Below are 20,089 nucleotides of genomic sequence, written 5' to 3' on the forward strand. Positions count from 1 at the left end.
ATACCCTCTAGGTGATAGTTCTTGATTACTTTTTGATAAATAATTCGTTCTTATTGTAAAATAGGAGCACTATTTATCAATCTGTAATAAAAGACCTGAGGAAAGTCTGTCTTTTTTAAAGGCAAAAATTTTTGAGGCGAAATACCCAAAAAGAAGTTTGTAAAAAACTAGAAGATTTTGTGTCCAGTGACGCCAAATCAAAGAAAAGTCCATCACGCACCAAATGAAGTTGTTGTGTTTAAACTGCATGCAGAAAATAATGAAAATCTAGTAAAACAAATAACTTAAGAGTAGAAGAAACTTTGAGGTAAAGATAATAGTGACAAAATTGCTGGCCCGATCTGTTCAAGCAGATTAAGATATTTCTGTCCTGCTAAATTACTCCTGCAAATGTTTAATTATTCGATCCCTTCTGCACAAAGCCTTATTTACTTAAATAAGCAGTTTCCAGGGTATGTGCTTCCTCTCGGTTGCGAATTAAAACCCCATTTCGGTTCTTGGCAGTAACTAAGTCTTTTGTATGTTGAAGACAAATGGTGCATAATGAAAAATGTCTCGTTTCCGAACTTGCGTTCGAAGTTTAAATGTTGTATTTAATTCGTTCAAAATTTAAAATAAGATTAGATAGCCAGATTACGTTAGTCAAGGAAAACGTCTCTCTAAACACAAAGTTTGTATTTTTTTTAAGAATGGTAGAAAATTTAAGTCAAACTAATCAACTTCGTTCTGCATCTGAGGGTTTCTAGGTTTATTTGCTACTCCAGATATTTTGAAACATTTTTTTATTTGCTTATGGTCCATCAAGTCCCGCACTTTTTTGCTCGAAATGAGAAGTTTTGAGGCAAAATAACAAAAATCGATTGGAAGAAAGAATCCATTCCAACCAAATAGAAGTTATGCTAAACATTTCAGACGCAAATTCCACACAAACCATTTTCGATCCTGCCATTTCCTAAACAGAAAACTGTATGCTACTTTATGGTGCGATCAAATGGCAGCAAAAGCGAAGAGTTAACGGCCCCATGAAAAAACTCTATTTTCCGGTTATCAAATTTTCAACATCAAAAACACTCGTGTAATCCAGTAAAACGACTATGTAAGCACTACCTTTTACCTTTATTAAGTTATTTGTCTTTTAAGGACTCCCTTCACATTCAACCGTGTTTTGCCCTTTGAGGCATAAAATATTCACCATGAACCTTGATAGAAGGATGAGAGAGGTCTGATTTAGGTTCAGCAGTGAATAATGAAACATTTAAAAGTGGTACATTGATCTGAACAAGAAAAGTGTTTATGAAATGATTGCCCGTTTGGTGGAAAATCAGAAGAATTTAGAAGAAATTGAATCATTTTTTGATGAAAGTCATTTGACTTTCGTCACTTGGCCATAAAACCCTTTCAGATTGATTCTTAAATCGCGTAATATTTTCTTAAAGAACTCATAAACATTGGAATTCTTTCGCTTCTACGCCCTTTTGGATCCAGTTCCATTATGCGAAAGTGGGTCGGTTCTACAGATAATTTACGATTTGACTTGTACAAATTTCAAGCCCATATATCATCATTCCAACGGGAATTGAATGGGGTTTGGATTTCCTAACCGATCGGGAACTTCATTCGATATTGTGTGCATTTGTACGGAAATTACTTAGTTAAAAACCTGGGCGTTTTTGCAAATTTTTCCCTTAATAGACTTGTTAAGCACCACTTAACCCAGATGAGAGAAAGGATTGGAAAATGTATAAACTAGTAATAAATATTGAAATTTGGGCATTTAATTCGATCATAAATTATCCGAGCTTAATGGACTATGGAAAATTACGGCAGGTGCATAAAATTGCAATGTATTTATTCCATGCGCTCGGAAAGTTTACAAAAAGGTACAAATTAAGAGCATTAGAAACTTCCGGCTACCAATCGGCTAGGGTTAAGCTGTTTTTAATGGCATTTCTGCTTATATTTACTGGGAAAGGGTGTGGAAAACTGGCAAAACTTTGAATATCCATAACATATTGTTCGTTGTGTGGGTGTGTGCAGCTAAAATGCACTGTTTTGAGAAATGCTTTATCTGCCAGTAATTTTAAAAGTTTTTTAATAGATTTTCTCAGTTTTTTGAGAAAATTTTGTTCTCTTTCAATGCACTTTCTGGACAGTGTAATTGATTGCAGGTCTTTTGATGCTTATTTAGGGATCTTTGGAGACACTTTTTAGTCAACCTTTAAAAATTCGTTAAATTTAAATTTTATCTCGAAAAGGTACAAGATGGAGCAATCGTTTCAAACATGATGCGACTTTTTTGCCCATTTTTCAAGAAGAAATTGAGCTAGAGGGCTCATTTTTACATCATTAGACTGACAATTAAATAACACATTTATCAAATGAACAGTGATTCGGGAAATATGGTCAGTTTTTGCACAAAAAGCGAAATTTTAACCCCATTACGAGTTTTACGCGGTTTTGTCAAAATTGGGCCATCTGCTCAAAGATGACCCCGCTTTTTTTGTCATAATTCCGCATCTATTTGAGCTACAGCGCTCCTTTTTCTACCACTGCATAGAGGATTAAAAAATCTATTTGGAAAGTGACAACCCAGTTGGAAAATATGGGCAGTTTTCACACAAACAAACTTTTTTTTTAACATAAAACATGTTTTTTTGTTATGTTGACAAAATCCCTTAACTTACATTTTCCCATGTTATTACTGCTTTAAAATCGCTTATATCAGAAGTTGTTTAGAATACAAATATGCATCCGTGAAAAAATCTCTAATAGAAACTAATTTAATTTTTTTTCCAAAAATTTATAAGATATGATATCATGATGATTCAAACATGATATCAGCTTTTTGTTTATATCTCAAGAACAAATCGCTCTACCGCGCTGATTTCTAGACCATTAGATAGAGGCTTAAATTATACATTTACCAAGTGAAACACCATTTACACAAAAAGCAATATTTAAACATCTATTATTGTTTTTCTAGATTATGCTAAAAGTGGTATTTGGCTTAAGTATGACGCCGCTTTTTTGGTCATATTTCAACAAAAAATTGAGGCACAGCACTCATTTTTTTACTGCTGGATAGAGAATAAGAAGTTTTATTTTTTATGCGAAAAATCAGCGTGGAAACATTGGCAGTATTCGCAGAAAAAGTGAAATTTGAAGAGTGCATGGTTTTTTCCGCAATTTTCACAAAATCGATTTAAATTCATAATTCATTCCATATATCGCGACGTATGGAATTGACGAGTCGGTTGAATTTCGACCTGAAATCCATAGCAAAATCCCTTTTGTAAAATTAGAATTTTTTTACAGGTCCAATTTACGGACATCGTTTCAACCATGTCGTCTTATTTTTGTTCATATCTCAGGAGCAGATTCAGCTAGCGCCATAATTTTTGCACCAGTAGATAGAGAATTAAAGTATTGTCACTTTTCAGACAAAAAGCTCAATTTCGACGTTATGATTTTTTGCGCTTTTGGCACAATTGGGCTCAAACATGTCCCCTCCTTTTCGGTCATATCTCAAAAACCTTTTAAGCTCGAGCCATCGTTTTTATACCACCAAATAGCGTATTAAAAAACCCATTGTTCAATTAATTATTCCCAATTTAGAAAAACTGGCGCAATTGATTAATTTTGATGTTCCTAAAAAGCTTTGCATAAAAACACCGCTGTTCCTTTTCGCTCTATCTACTGTCGGAAGAAACAAAATCAAGCTAAAAATCATGGTGTATGCGTAAATTCAACATAGATTAATATCGGTATATCACAATGATTAATGAGGAGTTTCGGCAAACTGCACTTGACAGTGATAAAAGCCCATAATGAATTTTAACTGGATCCTTTTACCTAGATTAAACATCTCTCATTTCGCACATAAACGACTGTAGGGAAACGAAATAGGCCAAAAATGACAGGGAATTTCAGCCTAATGAGGTCATTAGACGGAACTGTTTTAAATATCAGGCTTTGCTCGAAATTGTGTAGTTTAGAAAGTATCTCATTTTCCTACTAATGAAAGAAGCGCGCGAAACTGGAAGGTGTCTGGAGCTGAAACGCTGCAAGCAAAAAGGCAGTGAAAACAGGAAATTATGTCATTATCTAAAAAAATATCCGCTTTGCTATGAGTGGTTTTATTTTGCTGAGCAAATTAGGCATTTAAATACTCAGCTCTGATTAATATTCTCTTCACACCCATGGCATCAATGCGGATAAAAAATGGCAAGAATATCCAAATTCCGGGAAACATATCGGCCCATAGGATCCTTAGATGGTTATGTTTTATGGAAACATTGTACCGTAGGGATTCGAAAATAGGGATATTGGGTTCCCCACATTATCTCCACGGATTCTGACTGATTTAGGCCTTACTACGGATACGAGATGTAAGATACTATTATATATAGTTATGTAGGATACTATATAGCTATTCTCAGTGCAGGATTTTTTAGAAGCTGCACGTTCTTTGAAATATTGGGAAATATGGGGTTGCTTTTTTGCTATTCCGTCATGGAACTTTCAAATTCATCCCAGTTTTACGTTGAAAAATGTTCGAGAAATACGCGTGTTACTACAATGAAACTAATATCCAAAAATGTAATTTTTATAATATAATATTCGATACACTTTTTCTTAGGGCTTTTAATAGTTTTACTTGATTTTCTTCACATTTCACTTTGTAAACTTCTACAGTTCAACAAGCATCAACATCCAAACATCACGTCCATATTAGTGGCTGTGATTTCCCACGTTCACCTTTGGGTCACATTTTTAACTTACTGGTACTTAATTGTAGATTTTCTAAACAATGAGCAGTTACCCGAATTAAGTAAACTTTTACATTTTTATTGACCAAAGCTTCTTCAATAAGTGTTCAAAAAATCAAAATTCCATCGTCTCCAGTTTAGGAGCTGTGATTTTTTTAGTACGAATATTCAGTTTTGGGTCACATTTAGGTCTAACCCACAGTCGCAAATGTCGTATAACATCAACGAGTAACGGAAATCACATGAAATTTTGTGCGCATACCAACAAAGGCTTCTTCCAAAAGCTGTCGAAAGTTCAAAATTCCATCACGAGTTCCGCCAGTTTAGGAGCTTTAATTTTTCTAGCAACAAACATACCCTTTTGAACATAAAGCCGGATTTTTTTTGGTATGAACGATGCACTTTTGATCACATTTTCTTTGAAACCCAAAGTTGCATTTTTTTCGACGGGTAATTGAAATCACATGAAGCTTCGTACGCTTATCAACAGAAGCGTCTTCTAAAAGCTTTCGAAAGTTGAAAATTCCATCGCCTCTAGTTTACTAGCTTTAATTTTTCTAGCAACAAACATACACTTTTGAACATAAAACCGGAGTAATTGAAAGTTTAATATTTTATAAAAAATCAACTTCTGATCAGAATGAAATATAATCTCGTACGCTAATTAACCAGAGGCTATTTTATAAATTTTTGGAAGTTCAAGATACCAGAGCTCCAGTTGCAATTTTTTTATAAAATCGACGGGTAATTGAAATGACATGAAGCTTCGTGCGCTTATCAATAGAAGCGTCTTCTAAAAGCTTTCGAAAGTTGAACATTCCATTGCCTCTAGTTTAGGAACTTTAATTTTTCTATCAAAGAACGTTAAGACGGACTCACTGAAAGTTGCAGATTTTTTCATCAGATTTTGATAGAAATCAACGTCTGATCAGAATGAAATAAAATTTCGTGTGCGTATTAACAATAGGTTTATAAGTGTGCGAAAGTTCAAGTACCGCAGCTTCCAGTTTAGGAGTGGTGATTTTTTTTAGAATGAACATGCACTTTTGGGTCACATTTTCGTCTGACCCAAAGTTGCAAATTTTGCATAAAATCAATGAGTAATGGAATCGAAATTAAATTTCGTGCGCTCATCAAAATTTCGTCGAACTAACTGAAAGTTGCAGACTTTATAAAAACTCAACCTCTGATCAGAAACAGATAATATTGTGTATGCTTATTAACAAGCAGCTTTTTAGTGTTCAAAAGCTCAGACTAGCATAGCTTCCAGTTTAGGCCCTGATAGAACTTCAGCCATAATCACTTCCGTTAATCACATCCAGTAAAACCGAGCTTTGATATATTGGATCGATGTTTCGTATATTAAATCCCGCAACAAATCGCTGCCTTGGTGATTAACCAGTTTCAACTTGCAAGTTTGACAAAGTTTTGAGCTTCGGTTAGCTTTCAAGCGATAACTATGGCTCCTCTGAAACCTGATAGCGGCTAATATACCTGATGGAATCCATATTAAACTTTAAATTGTCTTCTACTTGATCAATACGAAACAAGATTGAAGTTGTTTGCGAGCTGAAGATTTGACATGAATTATTAGGAAACATTAAAATGAAAAATCAGTTTATTAAGCGTTTTTCTAAGACGTATAGTTATTTTAGAACCCGGTGGATATTTTACAACTTACGAATTGAAAATATTCCCTTTTGTGCCAATTTGCGCATTATTTCGGCTTGCTTCTTGCGACTTTACCAAGCTGGGTAAATAATTGAGTTGCATTTAGAAGAAACTATTTAAAGAGCTTGTAATCTATAGATTTTGAGGAAACGCTATGGACAAAAAACCTTTAATTTTCTCTTAGAAAAACCCGAGTTTCTGTCGGAAACATTGAGACAATCCATACAAAAGCTTGCTAGCTTAGTATGCAAAATACTGTTTGGCTTTGGAAACTTTTCTTGACAAATCCGAAGACCTAATATGGTCGTTAGTGGGGGTTTTATCAGGTCGTTTATCGGAGTAATATTTTGCCCTTTTCCATTCCCAGCCCCAGATAAAGGCTGTCCTCCGGGAAAGACATTATTTGGTATTGTTATCAAAGGGAAAATCCTATGGTACCTCAGCATAGTGGATTGCAATCTTTAAGCAAGCTTTTAAAAGTTGGAAAGTTTAAAAATGAGTTCTGGAAACTATTTATCGAAGAACAATGGAGGGTAATTTTGAAAATAATGCGACCAGTGGCAGTTCGTAATGAGTTACTAACGTTTGTGGACGTTATTTTAGTTGCAAGGGAAAAAGGAATTGCAGGGAAAATCAGTCCAAAATTACAAATTTGTTGTTTACAATTTTTTACTTTATTCGGGCTCTATCGAGTCTTATAGCGTTTATGGTTTAAAGAAGTCTGCCTCTATGAATGTAACTGAAGGGCCAAAACTCAATTGTGCAAGAATTATTGGCAAATTCATTTTAAGAGAGCATGAAGCCATGCATTTCGCATCTCTGCAAGTTCTTCGGAGAAAAAACCAAATCTCTTAAGCTAAAACATTTGCTCGGTTTCACATCGAAACAGCTTACCATATTTGAATGAGAATAAACCTTGATTGAGGACTGAGTTCTTCTGCGAAGAAACAATTCGATTTGATGGATTGCCCCTAATTGTGTTCGTCTAAACACGCTAAGATCCAGTAGAAAGAGCTAAAATTTGCGGCAAATAAAGTGACAGCAATTAAGATTGAGCACTCGATAAGGGCGGGCGCAATTGTGTCATTAGAGGAACACTTAATGCTGAAGGATCAGCTGAAATGGACGAAATCTTGTGAAAACAGCATCTGCGGCGATCGTGGAATGTTCCACTGAAATCTGATAAGTAATGGATATTTTCAGGTGGAATCGAGTAAATTATTGCCCGATAGAACGAACAATGAAAGCGGATTTAAATTTGAAGACTTGAAAGTGATTCAATATGAACAGTCCGCTATCAACTAAGGGTCTCAATGTCTAGGGGATAAAGTTTCAAACTACCGTGTTTGATTTTTTCAGCAAGCAAATTAATTAAAAGTGGGGTTTTTAATGAAATTTACTGTTTTCCTCTCATGCCATTGAAACATGGAAAACTTTTCATATTCTTAATGAACTTATCGGAAGGCTTAATGGTCTCTTTATTTTCAGATATTCTTTCAAGTGCGGCCCACTTAAACTACTACAGCTTTGTACAGCTTAAATCATCACTTGATTGGTAAGTTTGTTTTTCTTTATAATTTTTTATATTGTCCTGTACATCATTTGCCTTACACGAATTTATTTTTTTATTAGGAAAATAATTTTTGAATACCTATATTTGCTGAAAATTAGCATATTTTCTTATATATATATGTCTCTCCTATATATATGTGTCTTATATATGTTTTTAACTTTTTGACCTCAGAATATTTGTTACTGTTTTGCTTGTTTACTAATGAGTTTCTGCGGGAGTGTTTTACTTTTTTTTTTTCTCACTTTTACGAGAAACTAATTAGGCTTTCAACAATGTCAATTGAATTTATGTTCGTTAGAACTCATAAATGGAAAATAAACCATAATATTTTTATTTATTATGTAACGCTTATCTAATATTTTCTGACAATTTTATAATTGATGGAAGTCCAAAAAGTCCAAAACCATGGAACTTGGTCTCTGCATTGCATTTAAAAACTCGGTATTTAATCTCTTGCGCCTCAAATTTGTATTCAGTTTAAATTAAAAATTAAAATGTAAAACAAACTTTAGTTTATTCATGCTAGGAGTCTTGTAAACATAGAAACAAAGAAATACATTTGCTAGAAAATCATCGCTTTCTTTGAGTTTTGAAAAGATAACTTTTTAATTTATTGTTTTTCATTCGATTTATTTTACGCAAATATTTAAACATTTGCTTGTATATTTTGCAAACTTTATAGGCAACTGAAATAAGAGTAGTCAATTTTTGCTTCTCCAGAGCAAACAACAGATTGCTGCAGGAATACATTCTCGTTTTGATGTTGGGAGAAACGTCTAGAAAAGAGTGCGTAAAAAGTGTAGAAGACGATGCGTTCTAATTTAAGGGATTTGTACAATTGGAAAATTGGAAAAGTAATAATGAAGTAAACGGTTATTAAAACTATTGAGCTGAAAACACATTTAGCTTATATATAGCAAATATTTTTTTTGCTTGTTACTTTGCCAAACTTTATAAACAACCGAAATAAAAGTCTTAAATTTTTGCTCATTAAGAGCAAACAGCAGAATAACTTTCTCGATTTAGTTAGGAATAACGTCTAAACTAGAATACAAGTATAAAAAGTGTAGAAAGCTTTGAGCTCTAATGTGAGCGTTTTGTTCAATTTTAAACTATTAAATTTTAAAAAAAGCACACAACAATGTTTTGGTCATTTACAGGGTGTTGGGAAAAGAGGCTCTAGAAAATGTTAAAATATGTCATCATGTAGCGCAGAATATTGCAGGAAAGTCGAAGTTGCCCTGAAGTTAAGGTACAGATTTTCAACATTAAACATACTTCGTAATGCAACTAGAGGTTTTTTAGAGTCCGAAAATATTGAAAGAACGAGCTTAAGCCACCGAAAATTATCGCTTCATTTCAATACTTTGTAATATTTTTTTGGTTTTGTTGTGGCTGTGAATTTATAGACGAAACACGAATTTTGCAAAAAAGTTAACTTTAAGGATTTAAGGAATAAGGATTTTTCGGGCTTTGAGGTAGTCGAGAGAAATAATTTCTTACCGGCGTTTCGTAGGTGCGAGTGGCTTTCATCTTCAGGGGTGGTTTTCCAACTAATTGTTGAGTAAAATTTAAGTATTATTAGCGTCCCAGGCAAAACAAACCGGAATAATTAAACAAATAATACATTTTCATTCATTCAAAAAACTCGGCTGGATTCTAGTCAATAGATTAAACGTAAAATCCGCCAATCAAGTCCCGAATTGCGATTTAATTACTATGGGTTGGTGAGACATAAATTGGCCCTGTTATTCCTCTCCAGGCCTAATGAATGTTATGCTCGACAAGAAAGCAAGTTTCGAATTCCGGAAACGTCCCAAATTCCCGAACGACATTACAGGAACTATAGGTATGAAGCGGCAATTAATCATTTCCTGTTATTGCGATAGACTGGAGAGAGAATCGCATTCTTTGAGTGACAATCAATTCGAAATTCAACTCAAATTCATTAGCCCAAAAATCACGAGTTTTGAGTGAAATGATTATATTTTCGCCTAGTGATTTATCTAAAAATATGCAAGTTTTTTGGAACTCAAGTTGGGACTGGAAGTAAAGCACCAAGTAAAAAAACCAGTTGTAGCAAAAAAAGGCAAATTTCGAACGTGATTTGACGAAAAATGCCGAAAAACTGCCAATAGATTGAGTAATTACAAAACTGGACTTTAGTTAAAATTCACTAGTTTTTTCTAAAACCCTGATGACAAATTGGGCCAATTAAAACGACATTTCCATCGACATTGCGCTATCAAATAAAAAATATACTTTTCACACTAAACGAAATTCGAGAGCTGGTAATTTTCGATGGGGGAAAAACTAGCCACGTCGTAAATCCAGTTTAATCCCCCCAGCTATTCTGCTAGATTGCGGTAAACTTAATGGCGTCGAACAAAAAACTGGGCCTTAAATCGGAAAGTCTAAATTTAAAGACCTTGCGGATGGCAAACTTCGTGCAGGAAACGTGTTTCGGCCATAAAATAATGGCCGACTTAGCACACACACAAGAAAAAGGTTTCTGGAGCCTTCAAGTGTTGCTTTGTTTGGCGGTTTTACTGTCCTAACTTCGTTTCATCGTGTTTTGAGCTGAGTTTGTCCAAACTCCTGTAGAGTCTCTCATGTGACTTTTTTCTCATTTTCTTCGCATTTTCATTCATAAATTAAATGGTGTCCAGTTTTCTTTGCATGTTGAAGTTATTAAAGAATCAAAATGTGGAATGTTTTTCCCTGTTGAAGTGCCTGCAACTTGCTAATTAAGCTGTAATTGGGCCCTAATAAGTTTTCAATCCTAAACATTCAAATTTGAGTGCAAAAAACTTGCAATTCAAACGTGTTTCGGCTATAAACTAATGGCCGGCTTAGCACACACACAAGAAAAAGGTTTCTGGAGCCTTCAAGTGTTGCTTTGTTTGGCGGTTTTACTGTCCTAACTTCGTTTCATCGTGTTTTGAGCTGAGTTTGTCCAAACTCCTGTAGAGTCTCTCATGTGACTTTTTTCTCATTTTCTTCGCATTTTCATTCATAAATTAAATGGTGTCCAGTTTTCTTTGCATGTTGAAGTTATTAAAGAATCAAGATGTGGAATGTTTTTCCCTGTTCAAGCGCCTGCAACTTGCTAATTAAGCTGTAATTGGGCCCTAATAAGTTTTCAATCCTAAACATTCAAATTTGAGCGCAAAAAACTTGCAATTCTTTGCATTGTCCGATAGAACCTGAATTTGTTTTTCCGGTTTTTTGCTTGTTAAACGAAAATTCCCATTGTTTAGCTTCTCGCCTGATGATTTATGTAGCAGTGAGAACGATGGCATTTTAAACACATAAAATGAGTTACTGAACACGGCGCGTTAGGACATTAAATATGATAAATCTTCCATTTTTTTAAACTTCCCTGTTTTAAATAAACCCTCATAAGAATGCATGGGGAAATAAATTCGTGCGTCACGTACCCCCGGTATCATTTAGGGGTGGATGTGTGTTTTACATATGAATGGCTTTTTGTTCATATCACGTCTTTTGTTCGCTCGAATTTGGAAAACAAATCCAGTATCGAAACAAATGTGGACTCCAATGTTTTGGAAACAGCGTTTCCAGATTCGAAATTTTCTATTTGGTAATTTTTTCCAGAAAATTATTAGTTAGTGTCTGTGTTTGTGTAGGATTATTTTTTTCCCGCAACTCTGCCGATAATTTCCATCCAATTTGCGAATTGTTTAAAGCTACATTTATAAATTCTTAACCGCAATGGAAAAAGGATGAAATTGCAGAAATAAGTGGACTAAAGAAAGACAATTTTGTCACAAAATACGAAAAGCTGCTCCTGTCGAAAAAAATAATTGCTAACCTATTTGAGCATTTTTCATAATTGTCGTGCACTGGATTGAAGCATTAATCAGGCGAAAAGCAAATGCGAAAATATAAAATAAACCACGTAGTTTCTAAGCACATTTTTACACAATTAGGAAGACAACATTTCAGCTTGAGCTGCAGTTTGTTCCAAACATTTGGAGCATTAGAACACAACGTTTCGCCACAGTTGCGAAATACATGCTCAAAAGCTATCAACCGCCTGAATAAAATAAATACAAATATCATCTTGGTGTTTCCGCCTCCACTTATCTATCTCACCGTCTAATCCACATATTTGGGAAAGTAAAAAAAATCGCCCATATATTTTAAGACGATTCTCAACTGTTAAATCCCCAGTGGAGAATTGGCTAATGCAGATAAATAAATTCGCAACTGTCCCGAAAACGTGAGGCGATTACTTAAGGTTAAAATGTTGCCGCAAGGTTAAACTAGAACTGGGTGGCAATTATTTAAAACTTTTAGAAACCAGAGCAGAGCTGAGAAAACCTAAAATATTTAACATTTCAACCTCGAAGCTCCAACTTTCGAGATAAGCGAACGTTTGTACCGTTTTGTTTCAAGACTTTTGCATATCGCAGTTATTATACTTGCGTTTATGGGCTTTATGTTTCCATTATTGAGCAACAATCGCTTCAGTTTTATGGAAAGCTTCTGGTGATTTTTCCAGCGATACGAATATGCTGCTTAATTTAACAGTAATTGACAGTGTTTAAAATGCAATAAAACGACAGAAAATGTTGAAGTTAATGAGAAACAGTAGGATATAATAAAAGACAGACTTTTTTGAGGGTCGGATTTAAGGTGAAGCAATACACTCTATAATTTTCCTTTTCATCTAGCGTTAACAAAGCAAACCGCCAATGTTAGATCCAGCCAAGAGCGTAAGAACGATGGTAAAGGAGCAACGGCGACAAAAACGACTTTTCCTTGATTAAGTCGCTTCTATTAGGATAAGAAAAACGCACTTCAAGAAAATTTTCTTTGATTACTTCTGACATAAAAAAGGTTCAGGGTTCAACTTGCGTAATAAAGATAAGAATAAAAGACATGCTTTGGTGCTGGGGGCGATCGTTTTGATTATCTCACTTCGTCTGGAGTGTTTGATTAAGGTTTCTAGGTCGCTTTTTTATTTTTGCATATTTCCACGAAAATTACAGGGTTTTGTTAAATGGTTTATGGTTTTCATCTTTGTCGCCCTCTATATTCTTTTGTTACTGCAGCTCTTTGTTTAATTTTTGTCTGTTCTTTGAATAATTCCCAAATTTTAAAACTTATTTGTCAGTTTTTATTTATCTTTTGTACATTATTCACGCTTTATATGGGTATCAAAATAGATGATTTTGCCTCTTCTTATACAAACGACGTGGTGTACGGCTGCACGCACGACTGGAAACGTGCACATTTCCCAGATATAGCTACTCATAAAATGAAACTTTATCTTCCATATAGTCATATTTATGAATATAAATTTGCCCCAAAATTGAAAACAATATCAGCTCTGACGGTTTTATGGTGAGAAGAGCAGTGACGTAGTCGGGTGGTGGGAAATTTGAAATTTGTTCAAGCGCCTTGCTCTCAACAATAAATCCTTATAAAGATGAAGATGACCTGGTTCTTAGGCAATTTCTGATTAAAGTTTCCGGTCTTCAGTTGATCACTTTTACATTCAAAAAGGCATGAAAGCATTTTTTCGGATCTGTGCTTTCCGGATCCGGACAAAACTTATTTTGGCCTGAAATTTATCAGCAATAATTTCGCTCTAAATGAAGTATTAACGGCTCAAAGGTAGGGTTAGCAGTTAAACCAGCAAAGAACTTTTAATGAGGGTCCCTTACGAATTTGGCGTTATTCCGGAGCCGCAGGTGTATTATGTCCAGTGTATAGCAATAAAGGGCGAATGAAGCCGAGAGTGAGCAAATTTTCGTGTATATGTGCTAAAATTCGCAATGTAATACGGAAAAGGGTGTGTTGAGTAAAAATTGAGAATTTTGCAATTATCAGTTGAGTTTTGCAGATTTTATGGAAAGTTGAAATTCTTGCCATATTTATGTATGTTGATATTTGCTAATTTCAAAAATTAACACTTTTCACAAACATTCATATGTTTTTAACTTATTTTAGGATGAAGTTGCACTCAATATGATTCGTAAAGCTTCACTAAGTACCTCTTTTTTTGAATTATTTAACGCGGTTTCACTCAAGAAAGGCACAGTTTCTTTAATTAAAAATATGTAAACTGTTGGATTTTGCGAGAAAATGAACACTATAAAACCTTTGATATTTTAGAGAAAAATAAACGGTGCACGCCAGTGGTTCTTTTGCATACCGAAAATATTTGCGAATTATTGGGGGGAACTAAAAAGCTCTTTTAAATTTAACAATTTTTTTTATTAAAAAAATGAAAACCGTTGGATTGTCCCATAAGACGCTATAATGTACCAATGAAAAACCAATTTTTTTTGGGTCTGAAAATTTAAATRCAGAAATATTTTTTGCGGCCAAAGCGGACCAATAATTTCAGGAGTCAGAAAAGAATTCYTGTCGAAAACAGTTAGGAAAAATTTTCTGTTGAAAATAGTAACTCCAAAATGATTGGTCCGCGAAAAATTGTCTCGTTATTGGCTATGATTTACATTTGATAATTTTCAGAAAATGTTTTGTTTTATTTATTTGTAATTTTATATTCAGTTGGGAACCAACAAGCTCCTTTTTTGTTGAGCAAAAACWAAGTTTTTGACAAAAACATTAAAACCGTTGCATTGTCGAAAAACCGTTTACTACTAAGAAAACAACCCTAMAAACAATGAAKAATTTGCTAGTAGAAACACCMAATCAAATAAACATGCAAAAAACATCATTGGAAAAGCCATAGAATCAATGTCGAAGAATCAGACTCTGAAACCAAATGAAGGAAAGCCGCCATCACTGCCATGAAACAYGAAATATGCAATTGATAAAATCCTCGGACATTKCAAGAGAAACAAGGYGAAACAAATGATTAATAAAATATTGAGGTTTCAACCGAGGAAAATTCGGGAAGCATTGAAAAAAYTGACTAAAAACCCAAATCAAAGAACAAACAGCAAACAGTAAAACCATATCMATATGGAACGTGATTGGCATCAGATTGAGAAAAGGACTGTGATCGCTACAATAAAACCCCATTAGTTCTTTCCATTAATCAGCTTCCTGGCGCGCTCTCTTCTCTTTTTCTTCTAGCAAATTAGCTTCACATATAGCTCTATTGTCAGCTATTTAACAGCTAACTTTGACTTCATTACATCCCCCAGTTGATAAAAGAGCACCGTTTCTAAATAGTCGGCGTCACTCGGCAACGTACATTGTAGGTGGCATTATTCTGGATGTTTTCGGAATGGCAAAGACAATGGAGCCATTGTTGCCGACTTCCTTTCCATAGACAATGGAAATGCGTGGTGGAAATATGACATGATAATATTTGTAGCTTGTTGCCGCTAAAGGACTAATTCAGTCGCGTCTTTTCTGCCAACTACTGCGAAGATCTTATGTGGAAGAAATATGCGTCTGAATTTGTTTTTTTTTATGTTTTAAAAGTGGAAGTTTCGCTTTCATTTTAAATGATTGAGTTAATCCAAGCTGCTTGTGCAGGGTCGTTCCTATTTAAAATGGAAATTTGTACTTAAATACTGTTTCGGGAAGAATTTCCAAATTTGACTTCTTACTCTTAACGTCTAAGCAGAAATTTTACTGCAGTTGCAATTTTTTCGGCTCTACTTCCGTCCATATGATTCATTGCTAGAAGAACTCAACTGCATTAGTTTTAAATGGTTAACTTAAATAATCTTTCGCACTTCTTATATTTTTATTTTTGCGCTTTGAAAAAGTTATAATTTTCTAAAAATTTGACTCTAAAATTACATATCAAATTTTACAGCCAAATTTATTAGGGTGATAATAAATTGGCAATTTTTGTATGCTTTGAAAATGGATAAGAAGGATAAATCGACGAGCAAGAAAATTAGCTAAGGAAAGTTAACAAAGAGCATGAAGATGCTAAGCATTAAAAACCTGACTACGATTTTTTTCTAAGTCTTTTAATTAAAGTTCAAAGTTTCCTAAATTGTTGTCGCATAGAAGAAAATATTTCACTGTTCGTCTAAAAAGAAAAATTAATTTTGCTTCCAGCTCAATCGGTTCTCTATTTATGACCCTAAAAATAAGAACGGTTTTTATGACTCGCTTTAATTTTGAATGATCGCACTTGTTATTTTTTATAATACAAAAAAGTTCGCCTTTTAACGCTCTATCTCACAATGGCAATTAGAGCTTTGCAGCTGAACCGGTTCTCTAAATATGAGTCAAAGACTAAGAGCGGCTTATAAAACCTGCATTCATTTGGGACTGTCGCACGCTGTGTGAAAACTGGAAATATTCCTAAAATAATGTCTTATATGAAAAAGGGCGCATTTGAAGGCTCTATCCCAAAATGGTAACTAAGACCTTTCAGCTCAGCCCGTTCTCCATAAATGAGCCAAATACAAAGAGCGGGTCTCCAAACCTGCCTTTATTTGAGATTAATGCATTTTGAGCAGAAACAGAAAACATTTCTTAAACGATATTTTTTCAAAAAAGTGCGTTTTTCAATTTCTATTTGCAAGTAACAATTAGAGCTTTCAACCTGAAGCGGTTTTCTAAATATGACCCAAGGGCTAAGAGTGGTTTCAAAACTCACCTTTATTTGGGATTATCGCATATTGCGTAAAAAGTATAAACGTTGCTAAAGTGATGTTTTACTTTTAGAAAGTGCTCATTTATAAGCTCTATCACGAAACAGTAACTAAAACTCTGTACCTCGATCGGTTCTCTAAATATCACACAAATGCGAAGTGCAGGTTTCAACACCCGTTTTTAGATGCGATTATCACATTTTGTGTGAAAACTAGAAAAATTCCTCAAATTATCTTTTCTATAAAAAAAAATGTGCATATTTTACGGCTCTATCCGGCAATGGAAATTAGAGCTTCGCAGCTCAAGCGGTTCTCAAGATATGAGCCAAAGAGAAAGAGTGGGTTTCAACACCCACCTTCATTTGGAATTTTTACATTTCGATTTTGCATGAAAACCACAATAATTTGTTAAATAATGTTTGGTATGAAAAATGCGCATCTTAAGGCTCTACCCCACAGTAAAAACTAGAGCTTTTCAGTTCAACCAAGTCTCTACATTTACGCAAAAAAGTAAGAGCGGGTTTCAGGATTTAATTTTAAACTTTCGCATTTTATCTGAAAAATAAAAACCATTCGTAAATATTATTTTAAAAAAGTGAAGTTAAGACCATTTCTATGTTGTCATAAATTCGATTTGCTTTAAAGGTTCTACTGTAGACGTTTGCCGACGACAAAATAGACAATTGCAAGAAAAAGAGAAAAGTTCTAATAATCAACGTAAAAAAGTTAAACATTTTTAAATATAAACTTTCCTGCAGATGGAAAGGACCGCTAAATTAACGTTGTGAAAAATTGCCAACTGGGAACACCAGCGAAAAAATAGGACAGAAATCAACTGACTGCACACATGAAACATTTTTCTAGACAGTGGAAAAGATCAACTTAAACCCCGTTTAGGAAAATTTTTGAAAATTGTTTTTCACTGAAAACACCCACATATCCGATTGGATTAATAGCGCTTCGAAGGTAGGTAGTTAAGAACAATCAGAAGAAGAAAAGTACCTTTAATGCGAGGGTTCTGGTGGAAATATAAATGCGAAAGCGCAGGTATGCGTGATTAAAACTTTATGTAAAGGTCCGAGAGCCTCTAAATTAAGGGCCGACATTTTAACATTATTACGCAAATTTTGGATTCATTAAAATTGTTTCACGTTCCCAAGGGTGTTGTTGTTTTCGGGTTCGTTCCAGCAGATTTAATACTCTTCCTTCCAGTAATACAGACGTTGTTTTGGAGCCAGAAAAGTCCAGTTTTAGACCTCCAAAATTTATCAACCCAAAAAAGCTTCATAGGCAGTTAACAGGGCAACTGTGAATTTACTTCTAGTAGTAATTCAATAATAATCCGGCCATCAAAAGGATCGATCGTATGACCTAATCCAAGCTCTTATCTCAAAGCTTCTCCGCCAATTTCAAACCAGATCTAATAATGCACCCCTATAGCTGTCTGTTTCACACCCCATTTTAGTCGCTGAATTATATATTTATGCACTCCCGATTTGGGACAGCCATACAAAATACGATGCTGGTAGTCGTTTTAAAGGTTTTGATCTGAAAGGAGAGTTTGTGCTTTTTGATTTATATATGAGCATTTTATTCCTTGTTATCCATAGTTCGGCAGTTTGTTGATGAATCCCACAGATAACGTTAAATTTTCCAGAAGTTTCTTGAGCAAAAAGCCCACGACTTTGTTGCATTCAATTTTCAACAGACGAGCTCTCCTGTGCTTTTCCATACTGAAGTCAATCTAGCTCAGAGTATCAAGAAAACAAACAAAAAATGGCCGCATTGTAACAAAGCTTTCAAAGTCCTTGGAGTACACGAAAGTCCAGCTTAGCAACTGAACTAACGTAGTGAGTAAATAAAAGTTTGACCGATTGTAAAATTTAGCAATTCTCCGATAAAACAGAAGGAAACCGATAAACAAACAAGAGTCAATCTGACCGAAAAAAAATCGGGGCCATGAAAGTTCCTGCTCTTAGAGAAGTGAAAAAGCAAAGAAATGTACCGGAAACCGAAACAACTCAGATTTTCAATGCTCGAGGGATGTTGGGGTCCAGCGTTGCTTCTTTGTTACGTTCGAGGGGTTGATGGAATAGCAACTTCACCGTTTTGATGGCAGTGACACGTGTCTGTACAATGCGCTGTAGGGCTGTAGGGGGTCAGACCAAATAAGTTTATTTTGGGGCTGGCATTATTCCATAATTTCTGGGGTGGAATTGAATACTTCCAAGTTTCTTCAATTTAGTTCTTTGTATTTTTCCTATACTTGATGATTTAATAAAATTATTTCCAGCTTTTTCAGTAATTTCTATAGCATTTACATTTGTTGCTTTGCAAGGGGAAAGTTCATAGCCCTTCTGGTTTTTCAATAGAGAAGTCGATTGATTTTATTCATAATTAGGACCAATCTCAACATTTCGCTATAAACATCTACAGTTTTTTAAATTAGGACAAATTTGTTATTCACTTAAACCCATTAAAAACTGTAGTTTTTTAAAATAATTAATAATAATTTCTTTGGGTTATGCCCTCGATATGGAAGACATCCAGCGAGAATCATTCACATTTTCCTTCCTAAAAAAAATAATTTCTTCAATTGAACAGGTCCAGAGTCTTTCTAATAATGATTCCAAAAACTAACTTTGATTTTGAAATTTCTGGAAATTTTAAGATTTTTCACAGCAAAGTTTCTTATCGACATTCATTGAATTCTTCGTTGACCTCCTTTTTATGCCTCTTAATTGTGATTTGCTAGTTTTCTTATAATTTAGCTAGTTCTTGCATAGTTTCTGAGTTTTAGTCTGTTGTGCGTATCTTCATCTGTTCTGTGTTAAATATTCTGATTCTCTTCTTCTCAGGCCGTTAATCGAAATTATCCAAATTCATTTTAATTTAATGTAAATACAATTTTATGCTTCGTCCTTTTGCTGTTTTGCCAGTCGCATTTTGCTAAAAGATATTGTCACTCATCTATAAATAGTCCTGGACTTCTTTTCATTTATTCCTTGTTCCAGTCAGTTTATTTACTTCTGTACTTTGCTTACCATTATATTTTATAGTTACATCACTTACAGTTGCTTATTCAGCTTTATTAGGCGGTCAATATCAAGTGGCAAAACATTAAAATTGGAAAAGGTTTTATAACACGCGTTTTTTAATATACATTTTAGTTCCAACAAAACTTTCGATTTCTTTAAAATTCCTTAGAGGCAAATCAAAGTTGATTCAATTGCGTTTACTTTAAAAACGACGTATTATAGTTGTCGTCTAAAGTTTGTATTCCATTTAATTTATTTGCTTCAATGTTCAAATTATCCCTTTATTGCTATTGATGGAAATAGAAATTCCTTTCCAATTGCTGCTTATTTAATTAATGATTTCTACGTTCTTCTTTGCCCGGGGGTTCTGAAAGCTTTTTTTCAGCTCCGTGAGTTTCACAGGTTTTACCAATTTATTCTTGTGTCCTCCAATTTTATGGATACACGCACAAACTTCTCTACCTTCCAAAA

The 20,089-nt window shown here is 34.3% G+C and overlaps 1 protein-coding gene across 1 annotated transcript in view; it reads left to right on the forward strand.

The window, feature by feature from the left end:
* Nucleotides 1-7,956: 7,956 nt before the first annotated feature.
* LOC109544662 overlaps nucleotides 7,957-20,089 on the forward strand; it is a 96,247-nt gene continuing 84,114 nt past the window's right edge. Inside the window, exon 1 of the mRNA XM_048664148.1 lies at nucleotides 7,957-7,995. The gene's annotated coding sequence lies outside the window, so the exon portion shown is untranslated. The remainder of the gene's footprint in view (nucleotides 7,996-20,089) is intronic.

This window comes from Dendroctonus ponderosae, unplaced genomic scaffold (genome assembly GCF_020466585.1).
Source record: "Dendroctonus ponderosae isolate FM_Combo_2020 unplaced genomic scaffold, Dpon_F_20191213v2 Dpon_F_20191213_2, whole genome shotgun sequence".
In the NCBI taxonomy this organism is placed as follows: Eukaryota; Metazoa; Arthropoda; class Insecta; order Coleoptera; family Curculionidae; genus Dendroctonus; species Dendroctonus ponderosae.